The 10,516-nt window shown below is 34.1% G+C and overlaps 1 protein-coding gene and 1 pseudogene across 2 annotated transcripts in view; both read right to left on the reverse strand.

The window, feature by feature from the left end:
- The window catches only part of GRID2 (glutamate ionotropic receptor delta type subunit 2), a 1,393,842-nt gene that overhangs the window by 1,008,022 nt on the left and 375,304 nt on the right, over window positions 1-10,516 (reverse strand). The window lies entirely within an intron of this gene.
- LOC123324097 lies at window positions 661-828 on the reverse strand (annotated as a pseudogene).

Genomic DNA, 10,516 nt, shown 5'->3' on the forward strand with positions numbered 1-10,516 from the left:
GCGACTGCCTTCGGCTCAGGTCATGATCCTGGAGTCCCGGGATCGAGTCCCGCATCGGGCTCCCTGCTCGGCAGGGAGTCTGCTTCTCCCTCTGACCCTCCTCCCTCTCATGCTCTCTGTCTCTCATTCTCTCTCTCTCAAAATAAATAAATAAAATCTTTAAAAAAAAATTGTGCTTCATTTATTTTACATAGAGACACACTGTTTACTTTAAAATTCATTAATTGAACAATGTCTAACAAATCATCAAGGTCCATATGGTGCTTTCAATTAAATGAGTTACTGTTTTAAATATGCTTTATATGTCATTACACACCACTTTTCTCACTTTGACAGGCACCTGTCAGCCTCTCTTCTGTTCTATATACCTACCTATAGTATGTAAGATAATTTATTTCCTGTCATTATTGTTTTAACGTTTCTTTGCTCTACCGTCAAGGATTTCTGGCTTGAAGTCTTCATTTTGTTTTTGAAATACAAGTGGCCTTAGGGCACAGGAAGAGGCTGACTGCTTTTCCCCAGCTTTGCATATGCATTGCCTTAAAAGAGTCTCAGCACAGATAGTATGTGAGGATTCTAAGGCCATTTTCAAATATCCTTAAAGAAGGAAGACAGATGGCTATTCTACCTCTCCTCTCCTTCTCTTTACCCTCTCCCCTTCATACCATCATGCATTCAACAATTGCTTATTAAGTGGCCACTGTGTTCCAAACACTGTGCCAGATGCCCAAGCCACAGTGGAAGAGCATCCTGTGAGGAGTTTTCAATTAGCAATAATCGCGCCTCGGATAAACCTCATTGGCTACAATACTGCCACTGAGCAAACCTCCTGTGGGGAGTTTTAAGAGCCAAGTCATGGAGCAACCTACCACAAAAGTAGTAAAAAAACATATGATTTGTCCTATCTCTTCAATTTCACTTTTGCTCTGGATATATTGATTGCTATGCTGATATTGCTATCACAGGCCATAATGGAAAGTAATAACGATATATAATAATAAGATACAATGAGATGCAAAACTCTCAACTTCTCCCCTACCTGCATCATGACTCTCAGATTATCTTAAATTTTTAAGTGAATAAATATTGACAACATAAAATTGTTTTCTCTGAGGCAATTATGGATGAACTGACCCAATATGTATAATGGGTTTACTCATGAGAGCAAACCACTGAAGCAGCTCCCTCTATGATTATGCTTCATTTATTTTACATAATTGCATTGTCATGCAATGTAAATCAACATCCTATGTTATCTGACATTACATAAATCAAATCTGTAGCTATATAAAACAGTTAACTGTTTTAACAGTTAACATATATCCTATGTCAGATAACATAGGATGATGCCAACACTGTTATTTATTTATTTATTTATTTATTTATTTATTTATTTAAGTAATTTCTACACTCAACATGGGGCTCAAACTTACTACCTGGAGATGAAGAGTCATATGCTCTTCCAACTGAGCCAGACAGGCACCCCAATGCCAATGCCCTTTTAAACACCAAATTAAGCACAGAGATAGGCAAACAAGCTTTCATTTATAACAGATTGTGGAAATAAATGACTATGAAAATGATCATTCAGTGAATAAAAAGAGTGAGAGAAGGAAGTGAGGGCCTTGTATCATCAAAGCATTCAATTTTCCTTTATAATATGCAATTCAAATTTAGCATTCAATGTTTTATTTCATGATTACAACATCTCAAAGCCTTTGAAGGCAGGGCACATGGCCATCATAGAGCCAGGCAGCTTTGCATTAATGCACAGTATTCCTGCAAATAATTTCATGGGCATGTCAAAACTCAAAACTTCCTCTGTCTGTCCTTTTCAGTAAGGAAACTGACTAAAAGAATGAAAGTCTTTGTAGAAGGTCAAAGGGTAAGACAGACATAATTGAGGGATCTAATTTTCGTGGAACAATCTTAAAAACCATTATTGGATTTTTGACTAGTGAAAGAAAGTATGTTGCATTCATTTAGTGAATTCAAATGTGACTCAATCCACTAATGTGAAAATGCAGAGTTATGACCTACTCACCCATGCTAATGACTATGTCATTTACATGTGTTTGCCACTTTAATAGGGAATAAATGGTTGAAGATTTTATAAAGGATTCATTTGATTCTGCTAAGATGTCTAATGACAGAAAACATCTCAAGTAGAAAACTATTAAAAGATTTCATTTTGTACCAGTTTCCACGAAGATGCATTTCTTTCTCAATATCTATTACCTAGATTAACAGAAGCTGAGAAAAGTTAACCGTTTTATATAGCTACAAATATGATTTATTATGGTTTTAGTAGACTAGCCAAGAACAAATTTCTGGTAGGTTACCTTAAAATAATTTTTCCATGGATCTAAATGTATATATTTTTCTTGGTTACAGTCCACTCAGAGACATAAGTCTTGATAAAAGCTGAAATATCTGCCATCCCTGTATATAAGAATATTTGACTCTTATTATTCCTATATAGATAACATAAAGAAAAAACCACAGAATTGTAAAAACCCTTTCTAAAATTTTTCAGAAAAGGTAAAGTCAAAGGCAAATCCAAAATATCATCAATAATTCAACTCTGGGTTTAAATTTTCAGTCTTCCACTATCCCTGAATGAACCCACACAAAATATATCTCAAATATTTAAAATTTGTAATATTCAAATGAAATAATATATGGTTATCATGTGAATCTAAACAATATTTATACACATTAACTAAAGAAACAACATGTTATATGATTATATAATATCAACCCATTATTATGATATATTTACATGTTTATTTAACATATTAACACAGTAAATAAAATAATGGGAGAATGATGTAACACTATGGCTATATCAATAAATGCAGTGAAGTATTATTTAAAAGATTTATTTGTAAATAAATGATACTCAAACTTTCTTCCTAAGATAGAGTCTCAAATATATTTCAAGATTTAATATTTTATAATCCATATATGGATATGGTGAAATGCTTATGTGCTGAATTTGGCTATAATTATATAAAACTACGATTGTTTATATAAAGGATAATAAATATCAAATTGTAAGTTACTATGTTATCAACTGGTAACATTGCTAAGGTTGCATAAATGCAAATTTTTAGAAATAATAATATCAACAAAGCATGCCAGTTTAATAATTTATTGGAAGAATAAAACTTTTAAAATTGTACATTAAATGATACATAACCCTAATAATGTTTAACAGAAATACTAATGTGGAATATAACTAAGTGAAAGAAGTATTTTCAAAGATGACCTTAAAAAATAACCATCTATAAATATAAAATCCATATACCAATTAGTAATAAGATTAGTGTTTGTAGGCTGAATTCTAAAATGTCCCCATGACCTCCTTTTCCCCTATTGTTTTTCCTATGACTATGTTATCTTATATGGCAAAAGACATTCTACAGATGTGATCAAGATTATTAATCATTTGAATTTAACACAAAGAGATTAGTGGGGTTGACCTAAGCTAATCACATGAACAATTTAAAAGCAAAGTTTGCTCTGGCTGGTAGTAGAATTCAGACATCTAAAGCATAAGAAGAACTTGTGAGTTTATCCACTGCTGAAATGGAGGAGGTCACTGGGCAAGGACCTGAAAATGGCCCATAGGATGAGAATAGTTTTTAGTTGACCATAAGCAAGAAACTGGGACCTCTTCCTTCTGTTGCAGGAGAGGATTCTGCCAACATGCTGAAGGAGCTTGGAAGCAGTATTTTACCTAGTCATGCCTACAGATCAAGATGTAACGAGACAATACCTTGATTTCAGCTTTATAGGATTCTGAGTAGAAGACCCTGCTGAAACACGCTAGTTAAATTGGGTAGGTGCTTAGTAGGCTTAGTTTATTTAGCAATAAAAAATGAATTTCCATTAGCATGTCTCTAAAGGGCCTGAATATGTTCTTCATTTCTTTTTCTTTTTTTAAAGATTTTATTTATTCATTTGAGAGAGGAGAGTAAAAGAGGGAGTACAGGAGAGGGAGCACAAATGGAAGGGGAGGGGCAGAGGGAGAGGGAGAAGCAGGTTCCCTGAGGAGCTGGGAGCCAGACTCAGGGCTTGATCCCAGGACCCCCTGATCATAACGTGAGCTGAAGGCAGGCATTTAACCAACTGAGCAACCCAGGCGCCCCACATTCTTCATTTTAAATTTTTAATTATGGAATGTCTTTACCTATGCCATCACCCTAAAATAACATTGTATTTATAAATAGCAAAAAGCATAAATGATAAATATTATACCAAATTATAAATACAGAAGGTCCTTAACTTTTGATGATTCGACTCAATGATTTTTCTACTTTACAGTGGGGTGAAGGTGATACATATTCAGTAAAAACCATACTTTGAATTTTAAATTTTGATATTTTCATGGACCAGCAATATGTAGTACAATATACTGTTATGGTGCTGGGCAGTGGCAGTGAGCCACAACACCTAGTTATCCATGTAGTCAGGAGAGTAAACCACCAGTACACTTACTTCTGTGTCCATACAACTATCCTGCTCTTCACTTTCAGTACAATATTCAATAAATTACATACAATATTCAACACTTTATTACAAACTAGGCTTTGTGTTAGATGATTTTGCCCAACTGTAGGCTACTCTAAGTGTTCTGAAGACATTTAAGGTACGTTACCTAGAGGCTAAACTATGAGTACAGTAGGTTAGGTGCAATAAATGCATTTTCAACTTACCATATTTTCAATTTACAATGGGCTTATCAAGACATAATCCTATCATAAATTGAGGAATATCTGTAGTCATAAACTATAATAGTGGGATTACCACTCAATATTGATTTTTTGAATTTTCAGGGAAAATGCAACTATAGAAGACATGTTAAAAAATCACAAATAATGATAACTGCTCCTACACATAATCTTACTGAATCATCTTCGTATCACCAATACAAAGCACACAGTAGATCATTTTAAAGCATTTACTGAAAAAAATTAATGATTTTTTCACTACACTTATTGAATATTTATTATTAATGCTTATTGAGTGCCTTCTATGTGTCCAGTACTGCTTTACCCATCCTTTCTCATTTATTCATTTATCAGTTGGGATTTGGCTATTCTGCATGTGAGAGAAAATACAAAATAAATAAGATAGAATTTTATTTTTCTCTATCATAGAAGAAGTCTGATGGAGGGCTATAATAATGGTCTATGGTATATAAGGACTCAGGTTCCCACTCTTCTTGTGATCCACCAACCTCAGCATATAATTCTAGCTCATGACCCAGGAAGCATCAGACATCAAATCATGTTGCACAAAACATTTCCCTCTTAAGAGACACTGACAAGTACCAAGTTTTATGGCAATAATTACTTATACAGAAGTCTGAGAAATATAAACTGTATTTCCAGTATACAACCAAGATTCAGGGATTCTACTACTAAAGAAGAAATGGAGAACTAATATTGTGATAGTTTCCCTCACATTTCTTATAAAAAATATGAGATAGATATACTATTCTGCATATGAGAAAACTGACAGAAAAATTATCTTTCACAAGTTCATAATACTTTGTGGGAGTTAAGATACACACTCAGGCTGCCCAAATCCAGAGTACCACTACACAGCCCACCAGGAGATAAGCATAAAAATGGAATTATCTGCATTACTGGAAGATTGAGGCAAATGAATTTTTATTTTAAAAAAGCATCTGTCCTTGATTGATTGAGGAAACTGAATCTTTAAGAGATATTTAAGAAGTATTGTTCTACTTTTTAATTTTTTTTGAAGTAACTTTACCTCCAACATAGGGCTTGAACTCAACCTCAAGATCCAGTCACATGCTATATCACCTGAGCCAGCCAGGCACCCCCAAGAAATACTGTTTTAAAGTCTGCAACCTAATCATTATGATGATTTGCTGGATATTTTAAGTCTTCACATTTGCAACTATTCTTTCTTTTACAAATTAAATAAAATTGCTCTATGCTCTTTAAACAAATTGTGAGAAGTCCAGTGTTTTCCTGGATATTTGTGAACACCCAGAGAATTACATTTTCATGGGTACCTTTCTTTCCAGTTCCTCCATGATCTCTCAAATTTTCTCTTTTGCTTCTTGCAGTCTTCTCTCTATCACCACTATCAAAACAAGATCGTATCTACCTATTCCCCTCATTTGTTCTCATTCCTTTATTCTTCCTCTCTAGTAATTTCCCTGAAATTTCAAATTATTATTTTTTTATTATGTAGAGGTATTATGATTTTCCTTTTTCTCATTGAATTCATCATTTTATTCTTTCAAGAAACCCATCAGGAACCTTACACCTAAAGTAGCTAGAAGACGAAGAAGAACAGCAACAACAACAAAGCAGCAGAATGAAGAAAAAAATAAAGATTAGAACAGGAATAAATGAAATAGAGACTAAGAAAACAAACAAACAATAACAATACAACAGATCAATAAAACCAGAAGGTAGTTCTTTGAAAAGATCAACAAAATTGATAAACCTTTATCCAGACTCATAAAAGAGAGAGAGAGAGCAAGAGGAATAGAGACAGAGAAAATGAAGATAAACTCAAACAATGTCAGAAATGAAAGAGGAGAAATAACAACCAACACCACAGAGATACAAAGAATTACAAGACAATATTATGAAAAAATTATATGCCAACAAAGTGAACAACTGAAAAGAAATGGATAAATTCCTAGAAACATAACCTACCAAAACTGAATCACGAAGAAACAGAAAACTTGGACAGACTAATTACCAGCAATGAAACTGAATCAGTAATCAAAAATCTCCCAACAAACAAAAGTCCAGGACCAGACGACTTCACAGCTGAATTCTACCAAATATTTAGAGAAGAGTTAAAACCTATTATCAAGCTATTCCAAAAAAATAGAAAAGGAAAACTTCCAAATTCATTCTATGAAGCGAGCATTACCCTCATACCAAAACCAGATAAAGACACTACAAAAAAAAAAAAGAGAACTACAGACCAATATCTCTGATGAACATAGATGGAAAAATTCTCCACAAACCAAGCAAACCAAATCCAAAATGCATTAAAAACATCATTCACCACAAACAAGTGGGATTTATTCCTGGGATGCAAGGGTGGCTTAATATTCGCCAATCAATCAATGTGATACATCATATCAATAAGAGAAAGGATAAAAACCATATGTTCATTTCAATAGAGCAGATAAAGTATTTGAAAAAGTACAACATCCGTTCATGATAGGTTTAGAGAGAACATACCTCAACATAATAAAAGCCACATATGAACAACCCACAGATAACATCATACATAATGGTGTGAAACTAAGAGCTTTCAGGAACTAGATAAGGATGCCCACTCTCACCACTTTTATTCAACATAGTCCTGGAAGACCTATCCACAGGAAGCAGGCAAGAAAAAGAAATAAAAAGCATCTAGATTTGTAAGGAAGAAGTAAAATTTTCACTGTTTGCAGATGACATAATATTATAATAGAGAAATCCCTAAGGACTCCACCAAAAACCTACTACAACTAATAAATAAATTCAGTAATGTTGAAGGATACAAAATCAACATACAGAGATCTGTTGCATTTTTGTACACTAATAATGAAATAGAGAAGAAGAAGAAGAAGGAGGAGGAGGAGGAGGAGGAGGAGGAGGAGGAGGAAACAATCTGATTTAGAATTACACCAAAAAGAATACAATACCTAGGAATAAGCTGAACCAAGGAGGTGAAAGACCTGTACTCTAAAAACTATAAAATACTGATGGAAGAAACTGAAAGCAACACAAAGAAATGGAAAGACATTCCATGCTCATGGCTTAGAAGAACAGATATTATTAAAATGCCCATTCTACCCAAAGAAATCTACTGACTTAATACAATCCTTATCAAAATACCAATAGCATTTTTCACAGAATTAGAACAAACAATCCTAAAATTTGTATGGGACCACAAAAGACCCTGAATAGCTAAAGCGATATTGAAAAAGAAGAACAAAGCTGGAGGTATCACAGTCCCAGATTTCAAGATATATGACAAAGTTATAGCAATCAAAACAGTATGGTTATAGTAGAAAAACAGACACATAGATCAATAGAACAGATTAGAGAACCCAGAAATAAATCCATGAATATATGCTCAATTAATCTAGACAAAGGAGGCACACATATGCAATGAAAAAAAGACAAATGGTGTTGGAAAAACTGGACAGCCACATGCAAAAGAATTATACAGGGCCATTTTCTTAAACCATTCACAAAAATGAACTCAAAATCGATTAAAGATTTAAACGTGAGACCAGAAACCATAAAAATACTAGAAGAGAGCACAGGCAATAATTTCTCTAACATTGGCAAAAGCAACATTTTTCTAGATATTTCTCCTGAGACAAGGGAAACAAAAGCAAAAATAAACTATTAGGACTACATCAAAATAAAAACTTCTGCACAGCAAAGGAAACAATCAGCAGAACTAAAAGGCAACCTACTGAATGGGAGAAAATATTTGCAAATGATATAGGCAGTAAGGAGTTAGTATCCAAAATATATAAAGAACTTACATAACTCGATACCTAAAACAAAAAAAGTCCAATTCAAAAATGGGCAGAAGACGCAAACAGACATTTTTCCGAAGAAGAAATACAGATGGCCAACAGACACATGAAAAGGTGCTCAACATCACATATTATTAGGGAAATGAAAATGAAAACCACACTTGTCAGAATGGCTAAAATGAAAGACATAAGAAACAACAAGTGTCAGCAAGGATGTGGAAAAAAGGAACACTTCTGCACTGTTGGTAAGAATGCAAACTGATGCAGCTACCATGGACAAAGTATGGAGGTTCCTCAAAAAATTAAAAACAGAATTACTATATCATCCAGTAATTGCACCCAAAGAATCTGAAAACACTAATTCGAAAAGATATATGCACCCTTATGGTTATTTCAGCATTATTTACAATAGCCAAGATATGGAAGCAACATAAGTGTCCTATGAATAAAGAAGATGTGATTTATGTATAATGGAATATTACTCAGCCACAAAAAGAATGAAATCTTACCATTTGTAACAACATGAATGGATCTAGAGAGCATAATGTTAAGTGAAATAAGTCAGAGAAAAACATACTATCTGATGTCACTCATATGCAGAATTTAAGAGACAGAACAAATGAACAAGGAAAAAGAGACAAACAGAAAAGCCAGACTCTTAAATATAGTGAACAAACTGGTGGTTACCAGAGGGGATATGGGTGGGTGATAGGTGAAATAGGTGGAGAGAATTAAGAGTACATTTATTGTAATGAGCACTGAGTAATGCATAGAAGTGCTGAATCAGTATATTGTACACCTGAAACTAATATAGCACTGTTAATTACACTGAAATTAAAAAATAATAAAAATAATTATAAATAAAAGAAAAGCCCATAAGCTTACTAAAAAAAAAAAAAAAATCTGCATATAGATTTTGACTCACCCAAAACTTACTACTAACCGCCTACTCTTGACTGGAAGCCTTACCCATAACATAAACTGTCAATTGATCCATTTTTTGTATGTTATATGTATTATATGCTGCATTCTTACAATAAAATAAGCTAGAGAAAAGAAAATGTTATTAAGAAAATCATAAGGAAGAGGGGTGCCTGGGTGGCTCAGATGATTAGGCATCTGCCTTTGGTTTGGGTCATGATCCCAGGGTCCTGGGATCGAGCCTCATGTCCGGCTCCTGGCTTGGTGGGGAGCCTGCTTCTCCCTCTCCCTCTGCCTCACCCCCTGCTCATGCTCTCTCTCTCTGCATCTCTGTGTCTCAAATGAATAAAAAAAAATCTCTAAAAAAAAAAAGAAAATCATAAGGAAGAGAAAATACATTTACAGGAGTGTACTGTATTTATAAAAAAGAAAGCTCATATATAAGTGGACCCATGCAACTCAAACCCATGTGGTTCATGGGTCAACTGTAGATGAAAAAAATCTGATCTCATCCAGATATGGTAAGTGGAAAGGGAAGCATATATTAATGGCCTTTTAGATAATTGTGGATATTCTTCTTGGTATTATACCAGAACGTGGTTAAGTCGTAGATTTCTTAAAGGTTGCTTGCAATGTGGAATCTAAAACCCTATCGGTAAACTTTTTAGACTCAGTTACATTTTTAAAAAAAAAAGGAAAAGAAAAGAAAAGAAAAGAAGAAAGAGGGGCATCTGGTTGGCTCAGTCAGTTAAGTGTCCAAATCTTGATTTCAGCTCAGGGCATGATCTCAGGGTCCTGGGACTGAGACCTGCATCTGCTCCGCATTCTTCCTCTCCCTCTGCCCCTCCTGCTCGCTCTCTCTCTCTCTCTCAAATAAATAAGAAAGAAAGAAAGAAAGAAAGAAAGAAAGAAAGAAAGAAAGAAAGGAAGAGAAAGAAAAAAAGAAAGAAAGAAAGAAAGAAGGAAGGAAGGAAGGAAGGAAGGAAGGAAGGAAGGAAGGAAGAAAGAAAGAAAGAAAGAAAGAAAGAAAGAAAGAAAGAAAGAAAG

This window comes from Neomonachus schauinslandi, chromosome 2, assembly GCF_002201575.2.
Source record: "Neomonachus schauinslandi chromosome 2, ASM220157v2, whole genome shotgun sequence".
Lineage (NCBI taxonomy): Eukaryota > Metazoa > Chordata > Mammalia > Carnivora > Phocidae > Neomonachus > Neomonachus schauinslandi.